Genomic DNA, 20,426 nt, shown 5'->3' with positions numbered 1-20,426 from the left:
GAGGGTTGGACTAGATGACCTCCTGAGGTCCCTTCCAACCCTGATATTCTATGAAAGTACTACTGCCAGCAGCAAACTGAATTCACTCTAGGCCTGCAGCTCTTTTATACCAGTCTGATGGGCCCTGATTGGCTTCTCCCTGCAGCCTCTTTGCTGATTGGTTGCATCCCACACAGCCACTCTAGGCCGCTTGTAGGACCTCTCCACTGCCCTTTTCCGGGGCAGAATATGGCAGGGCTGTGAGGCCTCCAGCAGGAGGCCTCAGGGCCTAGTCCACCCCCTCACACTCTCTCATAACTTAGATGCCCCAGCATTCCTGGGGTAGGTAGCAAGTAGCCAGACTTCCAAAGAAAATGGAATTGATTATCATATTGAGTTACATATCAGACATATCCACCTTAATTGGAAATTACTTGGGAATACATTTCTCTACCTATTTGGAGTGCTATAAGGATACACATTTGAGAAGCTCAGAAGCTATTGTCAGAAGCCTCAAAGGAAGGTCTGTTAACAAATAAAATGCATCATTCTTGTGATTTTCTTTCTTAGAGTTTTATCCTGCTACCCACCACCATAGTATCTAAGTGCCATCCACATAAAGACCCATAGCAAAGACCCTTAGGGACTGTTAGAAAACTGTGTAATAAATGGTGTTAGTCAAATATATATACTAAACAATGTTGGAGAAATGAATATTATATATAGTTTTATAAGAAAATATAAAGGAATTTTTTATTTTTGTAGGTCTCTCTACTGATGCAGCATTTCAGAACGTAGCTGAAACAGTTTCACAGTTGTGTAAATCATGAAACCTCACTTGTGTGTCTTATCTATACATTCCTTGGTCTGTGCAAACAGTAGGGTGAAGCAGAGTTTCATAAGGGAACTGTAAGCTCCAGCTGTTCACATCCCTCCTATCAAGACAAGCTAATAAATAAAACCCAAGGCCACAAAAACAGACTAGTAAGAAAAAAAAACACAATGGAGCCAGTGTGGTTGACAGCACAGACTAGATGTCACAAATAGACAAAGGTAAGTTTTAGCAGGATAAACAAAAATGTATTAGTTTATGTTAGTTATTGTGATTTATACGTGAAAAGTTTTAATTAAGGGATTAGAATAGATAGGTACACAGATGAGGTAATTTAATAAACTCAGTCTGCAAAGTAATGGAATAGGAGATAAAAAATAGGTGATTGACAACAAGAGAGTCGAAAAGACATGGGCCAAACTCAGAGACAAGAAATTTGAAAAAAATCACCCAGAAGAGGTAACTTGATCAATTGTCTTTCTCACCATGTATATATAATTCATACGTAGTAACAGCATTTTCTTAAAATGTACAACATAAAGGCTAAAAGAAACTGTTAAAGTCTAAATGGAAGTGGAACTTCTTTTTCATCCAATAGGACTTAATGGAGTCTCTGGCACATGTTCCTTTTCAGGATAAAAACTTTGGGCTGAAGTTTTTGTATGATTATTTAGATTTTGTTAATTTCCTATTTTTGTTTGTTTTTGAGATTTTGTAAGGTGTTTTTGTTTACTATGCAGCATTCCTAAATATGGTCAGTCTCTGGATTTTGCCTGATCTCCTTTAGAAGATTGATGAGTGAATTCAGTATGGGGTGTTTTTTTGCGGTGGGGGGGGGTCGGTGACATTGGCATTCTAGCTTTAACCCTCTTTGATTCATCTGTCGTAATTCATCTGCTAACTCTGGTGATCACCTTGATCGGTGTGGGAGGAGTGAGCAACTTGTGGCAAAAACACTGATGGTTATGGACATCAAACGACTGACAGTTCGGTCTTGTATCTGGGTGGCTCATTCTCCTTGGGCAAGCTGAAAGTGTAGGGATTTTGAGAAGGCTCTGATCTTTGTCTGGAGAAGGTTGTATTCAGATCAGGAGAGCAATATGTTAGCGGTCTCCAATATCCACTCCTAGACCTAAGATAGGATCCAATATGTCCAGCTGCATTCATGAGTCTAGATTAACTGTGAGAACCCCCTGATGTCCCCATTGACCATGAGATGAAATACTATTGTATCATTTGCATTACCTATTTGAAGCATGAGGTCACAGAGGACTAGGAAGCTGTGGAATTGTAGTGCCACAATGGGCAGTAGCTCTAAGTTCCTCCATGAAGTTGACAGGGTTTCCATCTAGAGGTCTGTATACAAGCAAGAATCGTTAGTTTCACTTGTCTGTCACCTCATAGATTATATGGACATAGTCAACCATTTTTGTTTCTGAGGTGGAATGGAATGGCTTCTGCATCTGAAGTTGGAGGAAAACAGGACTTCTATGCCACCTCCTCTTTCTCCCTCCTCTAGTGCATTCTAGAGTCTATCCTGCTTGTGACAGAGTATCCTGTGGGGACTATCTGTCCTTGGGTAGGATTGGAGGTAGTATTGGACTTTGTTTTAGGCTGTTAAGTCAAGTCAATTTAAGTTACATTGACATACAGTCATGACTGTAATTAAACTGCTGTTGCATGTCCATGCTATGCTCCGTGTGTCGGCAGAGTGCACCCACAGTAGCAGCTCTTCCATTGACAACGAGCAGTGCGCCGTAGATAGCTATACCATTGTGTAACTGGCCGCAGGGTTTTTTGGGAAGGGTTTGCAGTGCCTCATGGGGGCAGGTTCAGCATCATGATGCACATTTCTTAATCCCATCATTCCATGGGCATCCTACTAGCCGCTTTTCAACTGCCCTGGTAATCTGCTAGCCAGCGATCTGTGTCAGAAAGTATGGTTCCTGCACTGCTCTTCATAGAATCATAGAATCTCAGGGTTGGAAGGGACCTCAGGAGATCATCTACTCCAACCCACTTCAGTCTTGGGCTGTGCATTATTAACATAAGGCTACAAGAGGAGCTCAACGTGGAGGCTATTCACTACTACCCTGACACCCCTTGTCCTTGTAGAAGCAGCACGTCTGTAGCTCCGCACCAAAGGCAACTATTTGCCTCCCTTACCTTCTGCTATTACTGTTGCAGCTCTTTTTTACATGGCACAGATGCATGTCCCTATCGTAGCCCTTCTTCTCCATACCCAAGCAAGTTCCTGTGGCTGGAGTGGAGCCATTACTGCGGTCTCCTCTCCTCACAGTTCCACAACCTCTTGTGTACTCCAGGTAGGAGCGAGTTTGCTGTGTGGAGCCGGCCTGCTCATTTGGGCAGTTGCTATGGGAGGAAGCAGACAGGAAAAGCAAGTTCAAAACTGGGGCTTTAACACGGGAGAGGTTTTCACCTGTCTATCTGGATTCAGGGCAGCAGAGTGCAAAACGGTAACCAGAATGGCCATGGTGGGAACTCTGGGATACCTCGTGGAGGCCACTTAGGGCAACGTAAGCAACGCAGTGTTTACACTGACACTGTGTTCGCTCGAACTACATCAACCTAAGCTCCACGCCTCTCATCGAGGCGGTTTTATTATGTCAGCACAGAAAGCGAATTAAAATGGCGGGACGAGCATTGCAATGTGTTCATCTCTATAGTTAGGTCAATATACACTGCCTTATGTAGACATGGTCTTAGTGAGGCAAGTAAAGACAGATGCTTCATTCAAAAAGAGATCAGGTATGACTGTCTTTATCACTCTCTGATCTTCCATTATTGTTGGATTTGGGGGGGTAAACTAATACTGAAAAGTCTCTGGCTGTAAGTGAATCTTAGACCATGTCTACACTATACAGTTTTGTGTACTGTGGATGCGCTTCGCTGACACAAGAAGCATAGTGTGGACATGCAACAGCAGTTTAATTACAGTAGCGGCTGTACATTGATGTGACTTAAGTTGACTTAATTTTGTAATGTAGACAGCCTTAGAATATAAAATCTTAACAAAAATTCTCTGTAGTTTTATACAGTGAGGGATAAAACAAGCATGTAAATGAAGTTACCATTCCTGAAATGGTCACTTTCCCAAAATTGAAAGTGCTGAGAATTAGGATACTGTGAAGTACATTTAAACAGGAGCAGATTAGCAGGACTAAAGTTGTAGGGGGTTAACATTCCCAAGTTGTTTGATGAAACTGTGGAGTTTATAGGCCAAATAAAAACTCAAAAGCTAACTATTTAGTTTAGCAGAATTTAATTTAAATGGTCTAATCTATCACAATATTAGTGATAGTGTCTATATGCATAAATTATTTTTTGAGCTGGCACTCGAATAATTTTACAGGAGCATGTTATGACATATAAAAATCAGACAGTCAAAGAGAAATCAGAGTACAGTGTAGATACAAATCCTTCACATCTGGACTGAAAAAAATTCAAACAGCTTCTTTGTTCCTGTTAATGATTTAGTCTTAATTTAGGGTATATATCATAGAATCATAGAATATCAGGGTTGGAAGGGACCCCAGAAGGTCATCTAGTCCAACCCCCTGCTCAAAGCAGGACCAAGTCCCAGTTAAATCATCCTAGCCAGGGCTTTGTCAAGCCTGACCTTAAAAACCTCTAAGGAAGGAGATTCTACCACCTCCCTAGGTAACGCATTCCAGTGTTTCACCACCCTCTTAGTGAAAAAGTTTTTCCTAATATCCAATCTAAACCTCCCCCATTGCAACTTGAGACCATTACTCCTCGTTCTGTCATCTGCTACCATTGAGAACAGTCTAGAGCCATCCTCTTTGAAACCCCCTTTCAGGTAGTTGAAAGCAGCTATCAAATCCCCCCTCATTCTTCTCTTCTGCAGACTAAACAATCCCAGCTCCCTCAGCCTCTCCTCATAAGTCATGTGCTCTAGACCCCTAATCATTTTTGTTGCCCTTCGCTGTACTCTTTCCAATTTATCCACATCCTTCTTGTAGTGTGGGGCCCAAAACTGGACACAGTACTCCAGATGAGGCCTCACCAGTGTCGAATAGAGGGGAATGATCACGTCCCTCGATCTGCTCGCTATGCCCCTACTTATACATCCCAAAATGCCATTGGCCTTCTTGGCAACAAGGGCACACTGCTGACTCATATCCAGCTTCTCGTCCACTGTCACCCCTAGGTCCTTTTCCGCAGAACTGCTGCCGAGCCATTCGGTCCCTAGTCTGTAGCGGTGCATTGGATTCTTCCATCCTAAGTGCAGGACCCTGCACTTATCCTTATTGAACCTCATTAGATTTCTTTTGGCCCAATCTTCCAATTTGTCTAGGTCCTTCTGTATCCTATCCCTCCCCTCCAGCGTATCTACCACTCCTCCCAGTTTAGTATCATCCGCAAATTTGCTGAGAGTGGAATCCACACCATCCTCCAGATCATTTATGAAGATATTGAACAAAACGGGCCCCAGGACCGACCCCTGGGGCACTCCACTTGACACCGGCTGCCAACTAGACATGGAGCCATTGATCACTACCCGTTGAGCCCGACAATCTAGCCAGCTTTCTACCCACCTTATAGTGCATTCATCCAGCCCATACTTCCTTAACTTGCTGACAAGAATGCTGTGGGAGACCGTGTCAAAAGCTTTGCTAAAGTCAAGAAACAATACATCCACTGCTTTCCCTTCATCCACAGAACCAGTAATCTCATCATAAAAGGCGATTAGATTAGTCAGGCATGACCTTCCCTTGGTGAATCCATGCTGACTGTTCCTGATCAAAGATATCAAAGATACGTATTTGTTCCTGGAAGAAATATAGAAATTCTGCTTGTTGCATATGACTATGTCATTATCAAAAAAGAAAGTTTTAGCTTTGAATAAAGCTAATATTAAATGTGTTTATAGTGTTTCTGATTTTCGGTTTTAGAATAAATAATCTAGTCAAAATGCATACTGGAGAACATGAGCATCAATCCCACTTCCTCAGCAAACATGCTAAGAAAACATGCTACCCTATGAGCTAATTCCCCTTTTCTCAGAAGTATTCCAAATCAGTTTGTAACAGAAAACTGTGTGCTAATCCAGTGTATGATATTCTACTCTAACAGTTCATATTTCAGCTGTACATAACTTCAGTGTTATTGCTGTTGTGTTAGTCTTTCTACTCAAAACAGAAAAAAATGTACCTTTTATCTAGCTTCCAACAGTAGACAGTAAAGGTTTTTAATATGTGGCAAAATACCTTGTTCGCCTCAGTAGGCTCAGCTTTTTAGCCTTGGAGACTCAGGTTTTGGGCAAGGCAAATCCTTATAGGTGGCACAGGATCCTGCTACTCCTCTCCTCAGTCTGTCCCTTGTGCTTGTTTTCCTTCCTTTCTGGGGAGGAGTGCAGCCTCCCTACTGGGAAGGTTTGGTGTCTTGCTGCAAACAGCCTACTGGCAACTTTCCTGCTCCTCTCACTCTCCCCCTCCCACAGGGAAGGGTTTAAAAAGGTCCCAAGTAGTTGGAAAAAAGGAAGCGGAGTACTTGTGGCACGTTAGGGACTAACAAATTTATTTGAGCATAAGTTTTCGTGAGCTACAGCTCACTTCATCGGATGCATTCAGTGGAAAATACAGTGGGGAGATTTATATACACACACACACACACACACACACACACACACACACACAGAGAACATGAAACAATGGGTTTTATCATACACACTGTAAGGAGAGTGATCTCTTAAGATGAGCTATTACCAGCAGGAAGGAGGGGGGGGAAGGAGGAAAACCTTTTGTGGTGATAATCAAGGTGGGCCAGCAGTTAACAAGAACATCTGAGGAACAGTGGGGGGAGAAATACCATGGGGAAATAGTTTTACTTTATGTAATGACCCATCCACTCCCAGTCTCTATTCAAGCCTAAGTTAATTGTATCCTATTTGCAAATTAATTCCAATTCAGCAGTCTCTTGTTGGAGTCTGTTTTTGAAGTTTTTTTGTTGAAGGATAGCCACTCTCAGGTCTGTAATCGAGTGACAGGAGAGCCTGGTTTCTGACTGGTATTTGTGTTTTCCGACTGGTATTTGAATGTTATAATTCTTGACGTCTGATTTGTGTCCATTTATTCTTTTACGTAGAGACTATCCAGTTTGACCAATGTACATGGCAGAGGGGCATTGCTGGCACATGATGGCATATATCACATTGGTAGATGCGCAGGTGAACGAGCCTCTGATAGTGTGGCTGACATGATTAGGCGCTATGATGGTGTCACCTGAATAGATATGTGGACAGAATTGGCAACGGGCTTTGTTGCAAGGATAGGTTCCTGGGTTAGTGGTTCTGTCGTGTGGTGTGTGGTTGTTGGTGAGTATTTGCTTCAGGTTGGGGGGCAGTCTTTAAGCAAGGACTGGCCTGTCTCCCAAGATCTGTGAGAGTGATGGGTCGTCCTTCAGGCTAGGTTGTAGATCCTTGATGATGCGTTGGAGAGGTTTTAGTTGGGGGCTGAAGGGGATGGCTAGTGGCGTTCTGTTATTTTTTTTTGTTGGGCCTGTCCTGTAGTAGGTGACTTCTGGGTACTCTTCTGGCTCTGTCAATCTGTTTCTTCACTTCAGTAGGTGGGTATTGTAGTTGTAAGAATGCATGATAAGAGATCTTGTAGGTGTTTGTCTGTGTCTGAGGGGTTGGAGCAAATGAGGTTATATCGTAGAGCTTGGCTGTAGACAATGGATCGTGTGGTGTGATCTGGATGAAAGCTAGAGGCATGTAGGTAGGAATAGCGGTCAGTAGGTTTCCGATATAGGGTGGTGTTTATGTGACCATCGCTTATTAGCACCGTAGTGTCCAGGAAGTGGATCTCTTGTGTGGACTGGTCCAGGCTGAGGTTGATGGTGGGATGGAAATTGTTGAAAACATGGTGGAATTCCTCAAGGGCGTCTTTTCCATGGGTCCAGATGATGAAGATGTCATCAATGTAGTGCAAGTAGAGTAGGGGCATTAGGGGACGAGAGCTGAGGAAGCGTTGTCCTAAGTCAGCCATAAAAATGTTGGCATACTGTGGGGCCATGCGGGTACACATCGCAGTGTCGCTGATTTGAAGGTATACATTGTCCCCAAATGTGAAATGGTTATGGGTGAGGACAAAGTCACAAAGTTCAGCCACCAGGTTAGCCGTGACATTATCGGGGATACTGTTCCTGATGTTCCATCTTTGTGTGGAATGTTGGTGTAGAGAGCTTCTACATCCATAGTGGCTAGGATGGTGTTTTTAGGAAGATCACCGATGGATTGTAGTTTCCTCAGGAAGTCAGTGGTGTCTCAAAGATAGCTGGGAGTGCTGGTAGCGAAGGGCCTGAGGAGGCAGTCTACATAGCCAGACAATCCTGCTGTCAGGGTGCCACTGCCTGAGATGATGGGGCGTCCAGGATTTCCCGGTTTATGGATCTTGGGTAGCAGATAGAATACCCCAGGTCGGGGTTCCAGGGGTGTGTCTGTGCGGATTCGTTTTTGTGCTTTTTCAGGGAGTTTCTTGAGCAAATGCAGTTTCTTTTGGTAACCCTCAGTGGGATCAGAGGGTAATGGCTTGTAGAAAGTGATGTTGGAGAGCTGCCTAGTAGCCTCTTGTTCATACTCCGACCTATTCATGATGACGACAGCACCTCCTTTGTCAGCCTTTTTGATTATGATGTCTGAGTTGTTTCTGAGGCTGTGGATGGCATTGTGTTCTGCATGGCTGAGGTTATGGGGCAAGTGATGCTACTTTTCCACAATTTCAGGCTGTGCACATGGGCGGAAGCACTCTATGTAGAAGTCCAGTCTGTTATTTCGACCTTCAGGAGGGGTCCACCCAGAATCTTTCTTTTTGTAGTGTTGGTAGGAAGGTCCCTGTGGGTTAATACGTTGGTTAGAGATGTGTTGCAAATATTTCTTGAGTCGGAGACGTCAAAAATAGGATTCTAGGTCACCACAAACTGTATCATGTTCGTGGGGGTGGAGGGACAAAAGGAGAGGCCCCAACATAGGACAGATTCTTCTGGTGGGCTAAGAGTATAGTTGGACATATTAATAATATTGCTGGGTAGGTTAAGGGAACCACTATTGTGGTCCCTTGTGGCATGTAGTAGTTTCAAGAGTTTAGTGTCCTTTTTCTTTTGTAGAGAAGCAAAGTGTGTGTTGTAGATGGCTTGTCTAGTTTTTGTAAAGTCCAGCCACGAGGAAGTTTGTGTGGAAGGTTGGTTCTTTATGAGAGTATCCAGTTTTGAGAGCTCATTCTTAATCTTTCCCTGTTTGCTGTAGAGGATGTTGATCAGGTGGTTCCGCAGTTTCATTGAGAGTGTGTGGCACAAGCTTCAGAGTAGCAGCCGTGTTAGTCTGTATTCGCAAAAAGAAAAGGAGTACATTTGTTAGTCTCTAAGGTGCCACAAGTACTCCTTTTCTTGTGGCACAAGCTGTCAGCATAGTCTGTGTGGTAGTTGGAGTCAGCTAAACCTAACTGGCTCCCTAGCAATCCCTTTTCCAGCTGAACCTTATTGCCCTGTGGTTCTCTCTCCTCAGTGGATAGGGACTAATTACTATCCCCCCCCCGGACTAATTACTACCCCCCCCTTTTGTAGCTGTTTGTCCTGGGTTTACCACATTCCCCCCCACCCCCCGCTCAACACTACGGGGTTGGGCTACTTGGGTTGGCAAACAGTGCACTCTTGACAGGCCATCCGCATTGCCATATTGGATTCCAGACCTATGTTGTACTCTGAAGTGGAAGGGTTGAAGCGACAGGAACCATCTCGTCACTCTGGCATTTTTGTCTTTATTTTGGTACATCCATGGCAGAGGGGCATGGACTGTGACAAGGGTAAATCTCTGTCCCAGTAGATAGTAGCGGAGGCTTTCTACGGCTCATTTTACCGCCAGGCATTCTTTTTCGACAATGGCGTATTTCCATTTCCTAGGCAGGAGCTTCCTACTGAGGAAGAGGACCGGGTGTTCATCGTTCCCGACCATTTGTGAAAGTACCGCCCCCAACCCTACATCAGAGGCGTCGGTTTGTAGGATAAACTCCTTCCCCCAGTCTGGGGCCACGAGTACAGGGTCAGTGCAGACGGCCGTCTGTAGATCTGAAAAAGCATCTTCAGCCGCAGTCGTCCATCTTACTAAGTCTGGGCCCTCCAAGCTTTCGTTAGGTCCGTTAATGGGCATGCCCTGGTGGCAAAGTGGGGAATGAACCGTCTATAGTACCCCACTAGTCCCAGGAATGCCCTGACCTGTTTTTTTCGGAGTGGTCGGGGCCACTTGTGTATAGCTTCTAACTTGTTGAGTTGGGGCCTCCCCACGCCCCTCCCCACTATATACCCAAGATATTTGGTTTCAGCTAGCCCGAACGAACACTTGGAAGGGTTTGCTGTCAGCCCCACTTTCCTCAGGGTATCCAGCATTGCCTCCACCTTCTCAAAATGTGTCTCCCAGTCGGGGCTATATATGATAACGTCGTCGAGATAGGCTGCTGCGTACTTGCCATGTGGTCGCAAAAGTTTGTCCATGAGCCTTTGGAATGTAGCGGGTGCCCCATGCAACCCAAAGGGGAGGACAGTGTACTGATATAGTCCCTCTGGAGTTGCAAAGGCTGTCTTCTTTTTGTCGGCTTTGGCCAGGGGGATATGCCAATAGCCCTTGGTCAGGTCAAGGGTAGACATAAACCGTGCTTTTACCAATCTGTCAATTAGCTCATTTATCTGGGGTATAGGGTACGCATCAAACTAGGACACCTTATTCAGCTTTCGGAAATCGTTGCAGAACCTCACGCTGCCATCCGGCTTAGGCACTAAAACCACTGGACTTGACCATTGGCTATGAGATTCTTCAATGACTCCTAAGACCAACATTTTCCTGACCTCTGTCCTGATCTCCTCTCTTTTGGCCTCCGGGATCCGGTATGGCTTGACGTTCACCTTCACTCCAGGGTCTGTAAGGATGTGATAGTGAATCTCAGTAGTCCTGCCTGGCTTTTCTGAGAACACATCCTGGTTACATTTTATCAGGCTGATCACTTCAGATCATTGCTCCGGAGTCAACTCCGGGGATATTCCCACTTGGTCGGAATTTTAGGGGATGGTGCCCCTAGCGCAACCACATGCGCTTCTCTATCCTGCCATGGTTTCAGCAGGTTATATGGTAGATCTGCTCCAGCTTCCGGCGACCCAGCTGTCACACCTTATAGTCAACTTCTCCTATGGCTTCTATTATCTCATATGGCCCCTGCCACCTGGCCAGGAACTTGCTCTCTGCTGTGGGTATGAGCACCATTACTCGGTCTCCCACCTGGAACTTCCGCGTCATTGCTTGGCGATTGTAGTATGTCCGTTGGGCCCCTTGGGCCTTCTCCAGGTGTTTGCACACAAGGGGGGGTGACTTGGGCTATCCTTTCATTTGCAATACATGTTCAACGATGTTTCTCCCCGTGTTCAGCTGTTCTTCCCAGCCCTCTTTGGCCAGGTCCAATATGCCCCTGGGGTGGCAACCATATAACAGCTTGAATGGGGAGAATCCAGTGGAAGCTTGGGGAACCTCCCATACAGCAAACAGCAAGTAAGGCAGCAGGGCATCCCAGTCCTTCCCGTCGTGACTAACCACTTTCTGTAGCTTGTTCTTCAATATTCTATTGAAGCGTTCGACAAGACCATCAGTCTGGGGATGATAGACTGATGTCCTGAGGGTCTGTATATGGAGCATTGTACATAGGTCCTTCATTAACTTAGACACAAAGGCGGTCCCTTGGTCCATCAGGATCTCTTTAGGTATCCCTACTCTGGAAAAAATCCGGACTAATTCTTTGGCTATGGTCTTGGACATGGTGTTCCATAGGGGTATGGCCGCAGGATATCGGATGACATAATCTAGTACTACCAGAATGTACTGATGACCCTGGGCTGACTTCTCCAGTGGTCCTACTAGATCCATAGCTATTCGCTCGAATGGGATTTCAATAATTGGTAGAGGTACCAAAGGGGCCCTTTGGTGTGGTTGGGGCCCATGTAACTGACATTCTGGACAGGAGGTACAATATCGCCAGACAGCCGCATAAATGCCGAGCCAAAAAAACCTCTGCAGAATCTGATCAAGGGTCTTATCTACCCCTAGATGGCCCCCAAACAGATGGCTGTGAGCCAGATCCATCACGCCCCTCTGATGCTTCTGTGGGACCAAGAGTTGTTCTACGACTTGCTCTTGGACCTGGACTACTCTGTATAGCAGATCACCTTTAATCACATAATATGGCCCTGGGCCCTTGACTCTCCCCTCCACGGGGACCCCATTTACCTCAACTACTTCTTTATGAATATTGCTGTATATTGGATCATTGGCCTGATCCTGACCAAAATTTCCGAGTGAGGTCCCCATTTGTCCAAACTCAGGGGGATCTACCGCTATTTCCCCCTCGGGGAAGACGCCCGGGGAACAAGGTCCGGCTATTGGGTCATTGATCTCCCGCCCCGCCCCGCTGTCTGTTGAGCCACCTCTTTCCCCTATAAGCGTAGATTTCTGGTAGTGGGTCAAGATCCTCTTTCCCCTCCTTTTATCTGCCCTCTGTTCCCTCCGAGTCTTCCGGGGCTTTCCCGGTGGGGAGAACAAATCCTGGCCAAATTCGTGGAAAGTCGGGGGGAGTTATCTATCTGGGCAACCCCCTGGGTCCCGGGTTCATTATTTTCTTCCACCTTCTCCCCAGGGAGTAGGCTATCAAACCCCGGAAAGTCTCGTCCGATGAGGACTGGGTAGGGGAGTTTCGGAACTACTCCCACCGTCACCTTAGTGGGGTTTCCGAGAACTTCTATTTTTACGGGGATGGTCGGGTAGTAACTGACATCCCCATGCACACAGGATATTCCTGAGCGTTTGGCCCGGGATAGTTGGTCCTGCCCGACCAGCTTTCCCGAGACCAGCATGATTGCACTTCCCGAGTCTACTAAAGCGGTGATCTCTATACCATTCATCTTAACAGGTCTAGTGTATCTCTGAGGGACCATCACAACCCCTACTAGACTTATTAGATCACATCCCCCTATATCTCCCAGTTCGCATTGCATGGGCTCGTCTAGATTTGGGCATTGGGCAGCTATATGCCCCAATTGGCCACATGCATAACATCGGTACCCTGCTCAGGGCAGCCCCCGATTTTTCAGGCTACTGGGCTTTATCCCCTGAGCTTTTCTCCCCCCGTCCTCAAGTGTCTCCGGGACCTCTGGCTGTTCTTCGGCCTCCTTCCTCCCCTGCATAGTCCGGCCTGTTGCTAGGGCAAACCGGGGCCTTGGTGCAGAGACTAGTCTCCAATTCTAGCGTCTAACTTCTAAAAGTTCTTGGGCTGCTAGGTGTCTCTCTACGAGGACAACTAGTTCATCATAGGAGAAGGGATCGTTTTGGTGGACCCACCCCCATATGTCCAGCGGCAACCCCGTCATGTACCTGTCCAACACGAGGATTTCCACTATCTTCTCTGGCCCCTGGGTCTCGGGGCGGAGCCACTTCTGGGCAAAGTGGATTAAATTAAATAGCTGGGACCTCGGCGGTTTGCTGTCCCGGTATTTCCACTCATGGAAGCGCTGGGCCCATATGGCTGACGTCACACCTGACCTTGCCAGGATTTCCGCCTTCAGTTGGGGGTAATCCATAGCCGTCTCTGTGGTCATGTCGAAATAGGCCTTCTGGAGCTCCCCACACAGAAAGGGAGCCAGGATATCTGCCCACTGGTCTTGGGGCCAGGCCTCCCACAGTGGCGTCCTCTCGAAGGTGAGGAGATATGCCTTTATATCGTCATCCGTAGTCATCTTCTGTAAATAGTTGCTTGCCCACAGCGGCCGGATGCCCTGGGGCCCGTGTGTCAGCATGATCAGGGCTTTTAACTGGTTCACTACTTCATTCAGGGTGGCCTAATCTTGGACCGCCTGGTTCATCAGTAATTGGTTCGTCTCCTGTTGGACGCGTACTGACTCTTGCTGGGCAAGCATCTGCACCCTGGTAGCCTCTTGTTGGGCCACAGTGGCCTGTACCAATGCCTTCACTACATCCTCCATTTTGTGTGTGTGTGTGTGTGTGTGTGTGTGTGTGTGTGTGATTTACCCTGCCCTGAGATGGCTTGCCACAGAGCCTTACTCACTCACTACATCCCACATCTGACACCACGTGTGGCAAATACCTTGTTCGCCTCAGTAGGCTCAGTCCTTTTTAGCCTTGGAGACTCAGGTTTTGGGCAAGGCGAATCCTTATAGGTGGCACAGGATTCTGCTACTCCTCTCTGTCCCTTGTGCTTGTTTTCCTTCCCTTCTGGGGAGCGAGTGCAGCCTCCCTACTGGGAAGGTCTGGTGTCTTGCTGCAAACAGTCTACTGGCAACTTCCCTGCTCCTCTCACTCCCTCACTCTCCTCCTCCTACCACTCAGGGGAGGGTTTAAAAAGGTCCCAAGTAGTTGAGTCAGCTGAACCTAATTGGTTCCCTAGCAACCCCTTTTCCAGCTGAACCTTATTGACCCCTGGTTCTTTCTCCTCAGTGGATGGGAGGGCCTTTTAATCCCCTGGGACTAATTACAACCCCCCTTTTTGTAGCTGTTTATCCTGAGTTTACCACAAATATTATTCACTTATTTCTTTACAACTGCAATGTTTAGTATTTCATTTTGGAATTAAGCCATGGGGGAAAGATGAGAACATCAGAATAAAAGGTTTTTGGGATATGTGTAATCATTTAAAGAGTTCTGATTAAGTTTTAGAGTTATTTTTATTAAATAATCAATGGGACAAATCATTTTGTATTAACTGATTTTTCAGTAACAAAAATCAAGTAATCAATTGTGTTTTAATAGCTTTGTTTGTGTATGAGTCTTCTTCAGATAAATAAATGTTAATTGCATTTTCTTCTGTTTGTTGCACAGACAAGTTTTGAGAAATAAGAAATGCAAATTAAAACAAAAAACATCACATACAAGAATATGGAAGAGTAAAGAAAAAACGTTTTGCAATTAATTGCTATTTGCCCCCTTCCCTGACACAGCCAAAAAAAAATTTCATGGAGAATACAGGCATCGATCCCGCTACCTCTCACATGCTAAGCGAGCGCTCTACCATTTGAGCTAATTCCCCCCTGGATGTTCCACAGAGTAGGTTGTTCACAAAACTTTTTCGAGCAGTTGTCCTCAAACACTGCAAGCTCTTCAATCAGAGAATAAAATGGTGTCTGATGATTCACCATTTAGCACTACCAAGGACTCTCAGATAGTTGCTCAGCCTACTCAGGAACTACAAGGCTTTCAAAGACTACAATGTTTCTGTCACCTCTGAGAGGCTGTCATCAAGATCACCAACTGTCATCTTCACCTGCTCTCATCCTTTTGTCTGTTCAATTCGTTTTTCCACATTCAAAAGTAAGTGTTCTCTTCTTTAAAAGCAAGCACATCTGATTACTCTCATTGCAGGCTATATTTTGACCCTAGAAATCTTCACAGCATTGCTTTCACTTGTCTCTTGACCACTGAGGTTTACCAACATGCATCTTATTCTCAGAATAAAACACAATGTAACAGTTAGTGTCACTGGCTTAATATTCTTTGATCAATAGCAGCAAAATCTGCAACCACTCTCAGTCAGTCTCCCCAGCCACGCCTATCACAAGACCACAGGAGGGGTCTCTTTTTGGTAATTAACAACTCAATTACAAAATGAAAAGGAGTACTTGAGACTAACAAATTTATTTGAGCATAAGCTTTCATGAGCTACAGCTCACTTCATCGGATGCACTGCTACTCTGAAACATCTCAATTACAGTGGTTGCACAAGAAAAGTTTCTTCTATTTTTAAAAAGACATGCCAGTCTGCAAGACATTCTATATATTTAAGATAGAGATTACTATGAGCACACAGTTAATGTATTGGCTAAATGTAATTGTAAATGAGATCTTAATTGAGCAGGTATGTTTCCAGTAGGGATCAGTTCTTGGATCTACACTATTTAAAATTTTATCAATGACCTGGAAGAAAACAAAATCATCACCCAAAGTTTGCAGATGAGACAAAAACTGGGGGCGTGGTTAATAATGAAAAGGACAGGTCAATGCGTTGTGAGCAATATGCGCTGATTTTCTAAATTGGGGGCAAAAAATATACATTTTAATACAGCTAAATGTAAATGTATTCTTCGAGGAACAAAGAAGGTAGGCCATGCTTACAGGATGGGAGACTCTATCCTGGAAAGCAGAGACTCTGAAAAGGATTAGAGATTGTGGTGGATAATCAGCTGAACATGAGAGCTCAGTATTAGATATAAAAATGCTCACATTCCAGGACAATTGAACACAGTTTATAGAAGAGTAAAGTAATGCTAATCTGTTCCACCTCGTAGTTAGCTGTAACATTGAGTACCTTTCCCAGATCTGAAGAACAGCTCTATGTAAGATCAAAAGCTTGTCTCTCTTTCACCAAAAGAAGAAAGCACAATAAGAGATTACCTCACTCATTTTGCCTCTTTAATATAATGTTAAATTTGTTTTTATGGACAATTTCTCTTGGAATTGCCACTTGCCTCCTGGTCACCTTGCTTTTTCCATGCTATAAAAACAGAAATATGATACAACCCTCTGCTCTAACCATATTTGCAAATGGGATGACCTGATTAAAAAATCATCCCTGACTTAGCTTTTACAAAAATAATATTTATACCTACTATAACTCAACCTCTGCTGAATTGCTTTATCCTTTGCATTCTGCACATTCTTTCAATACCTACGAAAGAAAATAATGTGTACTGTCAAAATTATGTTTATCTTCCATAACCAGTTAAAAATATAATTCAAGCATATTGTGAACATCCCTTTCTTCAAATGTGGTGGATTAATTTAATATGTACACTTATTTTGATCCCTTACAAAACTGTTAAGAGCAGGATGCATCTAGAATTTACAAAAAAAATAAGGACAAGTGTTTAGAGGGGTGAAATATCAAAGACAAAAATCACAAGCAACAAGTGGAAACTCTTGCAGCCCTTTTGTTTCATTTTTTCAGCTGTCAACAATTACCTTTCTCTTCTATGCATGCAGCTGTGATAACCTTCAAGAAAACAGATCACAAACCGACCTTCCCAGGAAACTAAACCCCCCAAAAATCACTTTCTAAAATTGAAAAGCCTCACGAAGTAACTTAAAATACGCATATTCTGCAGAATTGAGAAAACGGGTCATTTTGAAACAAATGTTCTCTGGTTTAGATAAAACACTCCCCTGGAGAATGCGGGCATCGATCCCGCTACCTCTCGCATGCTAAGCGAGCGCTCTACCATTTGAGCTAATTCCCCTGTGCATAGAAAATAGTCTAGCCAGATGTGGGTCATTGTTTTCTAGCTCTGCTTTGCCAGACTGACAGTGGAAATGACACTGTGATTTTGTCAGAGACTATAAATCCTGAAAGAAAAGGAGTACTTGTGGCACCTTAGAGACTAACAAATTTATTAGAGCATAAGCTTTCGTGAGCTACAGCTCACTTCATCGGATGCATTTGGTGGAAAAAACAGAGGAGAGATTTATATACACACACACACAGAGAACATGAAACAATGGGTTTATCATACACACACTGTAAGGAGAGTGATCACTTAAGATAAGCCATCACCAGCAGCAGGGGGGGGAAAGGAGGAAAACCTTTCATGGTGACAAGCAAGGTAGGCTAATTCTAGCAGTTAACAAGAATATCAGAGGAACAGTGGGGGGTGGGGTGGGAGGGAGAAATACCATGGGGAAATAGTTTTACTTTGTGTAATGACTCATCCATTCCCAGTCTCTATTCAAGCCTAAGTTAATTGTATCCAGTTTGCAATTCCAATTCAGCAGTCTCTCGTTGGAGTCTGTTTTTGAAGCTTTTTTGTTGAAGGATAGCCACTCTTAGGTCTGTGATCGGGTGACCAGAGAGATTGAAATGTTCTCCAACTGGTTTTTGAATGTTATAATTCTTGACGTCTGATTTGTGTCCATTCATTCTTTTACGTAGAGACTTAGGCTTGAATAGAGACTGGGAATGGATGAGTCATTACACAAAGTAAAACTATTTCCCCATGGTATTTCTCCCTCCCACCCCACCCCCCACTGTTCCTCTGATATTCTTAGGTTTCAGAGTAGCAGCCGTGTTAGTCTGTATTCGCAAAAAGAAAAGGAGTACTTGTGGCACCTTAGAGACTAACAAATTTATTAGAGCATAAGCTTTCGTGAGCTACAGCTCACTTCATCGGATGCATTTGGTGGAAAAACAGAGGAGAGATTTATATACACACACACACACACAGAACATGTGTGTGTGTGTGTATATAAATCTCTCCTCTGTTTTTTCCACCAAATGCATCCGATGAAGTGAGCTGTAGCTCACGAAAGCTTATGCTCTAATAAATTTGTTAGTCTCTAAGGTGCCACAAGTACTCCTTTCTTTTTTCTGATATTCTTGTTAACTGCTGGAATTAGCCTACCTTGCTTGTCACCATGAAAGGTTTTCCTCCTTTCCCCCCCCTGCTGCTGGTGATGGCTTATCTTAAGTGATCACTCTCCTTACAGTGTGTGTATGATAAACCCATTGTTTCATGTTCTCTGTGTGTGTGTGTATATAAATCTCTCCTCTGTTTTTTCCACCAAATGCATCCGATGAAGTGAGCTGTAGCTCACGAAAGCTTATGCTCTAATAAATTTGTTAGTCTCTAAGGTGCCACAAGTACTCCTTTTCTTTTTGCGAATACAGACTAACATGGCTGCTACTCTGAAACCTATAAATCCTGAGTTTCCAGCACAAGTTATTTCAGAATGAAACATCCTGCTTTGCAGCCAAGAGTAAAGGAATACATAGCTCAAATTGCTATCTGATTGGTAGTGGGACTAAAACCCATATTCTTCCTGAGACTGCAGAAATTGTTTATTTTAGGACAAGTCCTGAGATCTTTACAAGCAAGCAAAAACAAACTGCTTTGGATTTTGTTCATCTGAGTTTTGCTTGTGTAAAATATGAGTCAAGATCTCAGCATCTGACTGTTTACAAATTATCCAGCTGAGCAGTTACTGGATCACACGCTTTTTCAAAGAGGTCTGCGTAGCCAAGCAAGTTGTAGACTCATCTGCACAACTGAACAGTTATGACACTTAAGCTGTATCATGTTGCTCTTAAAAAAACCTATATAATTATCTCAACAGATTTGAATGACAAGTTATTAACAGGCTACACAGAAATTTTCCCCAGCATAACAGTAATCCCTGGGTAGCAACCAGCCAGCAAATCACTATAATACCCTCCACAGCCACCAATATCGTAGGTGTGGCTGGGAAAAACAGGCAGGGCTGTACTGTTCCTGAAGATTTCCTGCCCACTTCAGTGACCCTTTGGGGCTGTGGGCAGTCAGGTATAAATTATACAAGGGGTAAAATCGGCTCCCAGCCAGTCCCAAAACTGGGAGCTGCAAAAGGTACCTTCGTTTTTCCCTTGGCTCCTGCACTTCTCAAGGCTTGCCTGGACCCAAAAATTGAGGCCACTGGTTATTGGAGAATCTCAAGACTATATTCCCATTAACCTCTGCTCCTATTTTTCTGTACTTTTTCATGGTCCCCTTTTTAAAAAAACTTTATTAATTTTTAAATTAAAAATACTCCATGCAATGCAGAAAGAAAAGGAATTATGGCTATTTAACAAACAAGGGAAGTAGTTAAATTATTAGTCACTTCAATACACACTTTCCAAATATATCATCCCGGCCAGCAGTGAAAAATGGGTGTAACAAATAACTTATTTCACTATAACAATTGTGTAAGGTGCAATAACATGCAACAGTACATATGAGGAATAAGTCCCTATCTTTCCAAAGAACTAGTACATCATGGACAGTGCATGCTTCTTCATGTTGTCCCACCAATCTGACTCAGCCCTAGCTTTGAGACCACCTCTGGAGTAAAAGGGTAGTTAAGTCTCCCAACCCCATTCAGTCCTTAGTCTCCCTGTTGAGTCTGCCAGCAAAGGTGTTCATATTTGTGAAATGATTTTTGGACAAGTGTTCACATTACGCTTGGACTTAGAAATACAATAAATGTACTGAACTATTTGTATTATGTCTTCATGGGATTTAAAACAATACAAAATTATACATCAACATTTCAAAAACTACAGGCAAGTAAAAAGCAAAGATTTACAAAAGCTAAATCCTGAACTGTTCCACATCTATTCCCCTTAGAGATGTTGTGGCTTCTTGTATATCTATGTTTTCCTTTAGATGAAACAAATTCCTCTCATATATTACATTCATCAGTGTTATCATTCATCTTCTAATTATTGAGCTCTTTGGAAGTAATTTCTGTCATATCAACATACCAATCTCTTAAAATTAGGATTCGAAAGGTTCTCCAAGCCTGAAATATCATTCTCTTGCATAACCCAAGATAATTGCAATTCATCTTGAAAAGATTTTTGTAGTCCTATTTACTGATAAATCCTCATATAGCAAACATTTCATTTTCATATTGCACTCCTGGATACTTGTTTAAGTGTAAAAAGAATGAGAAGTACTGTGGCACCTTATTTATTTGAGCATAAGCTTTCATGGGCTAAAACCCACTTCATCGGATGCATGCAGT

At 43.8% G+C, this 20,426-nt stretch overlaps 1 non-coding gene across 1 annotated transcript; it reads right to left on the bottom strand.

Moving 5' to 3' along the window:
* Nucleotides 1–17,055: 17,055 nt before the first annotated feature.
* On the bottom strand, nucleotides 17,056–17,128 carry TRNAA-AGC. The gene has a single exon. It is a non-coding gene; the product is annotated as a tRNA-Ala (tRNA).
* Nucleotides 17,129–20,426: the final 3,298 nt, after the last annotated feature.

The sequence above is a fragment of the Dermochelys coriacea genome, chromosome 2 (genome assembly GCF_009764565.3).
Source record: "Dermochelys coriacea isolate rDerCor1 chromosome 2, rDerCor1.pri.v4, whole genome shotgun sequence".
NCBI classification, from domain to species: Eukaryota; Metazoa; Chordata; order Testudines; family Dermochelyidae; genus Dermochelys; species Dermochelys coriacea.
The sequence above is the reverse complement of the archived record's forward strand: the minus strand, read 5'-3'. Positions and strand labels throughout refer to the sequence as shown.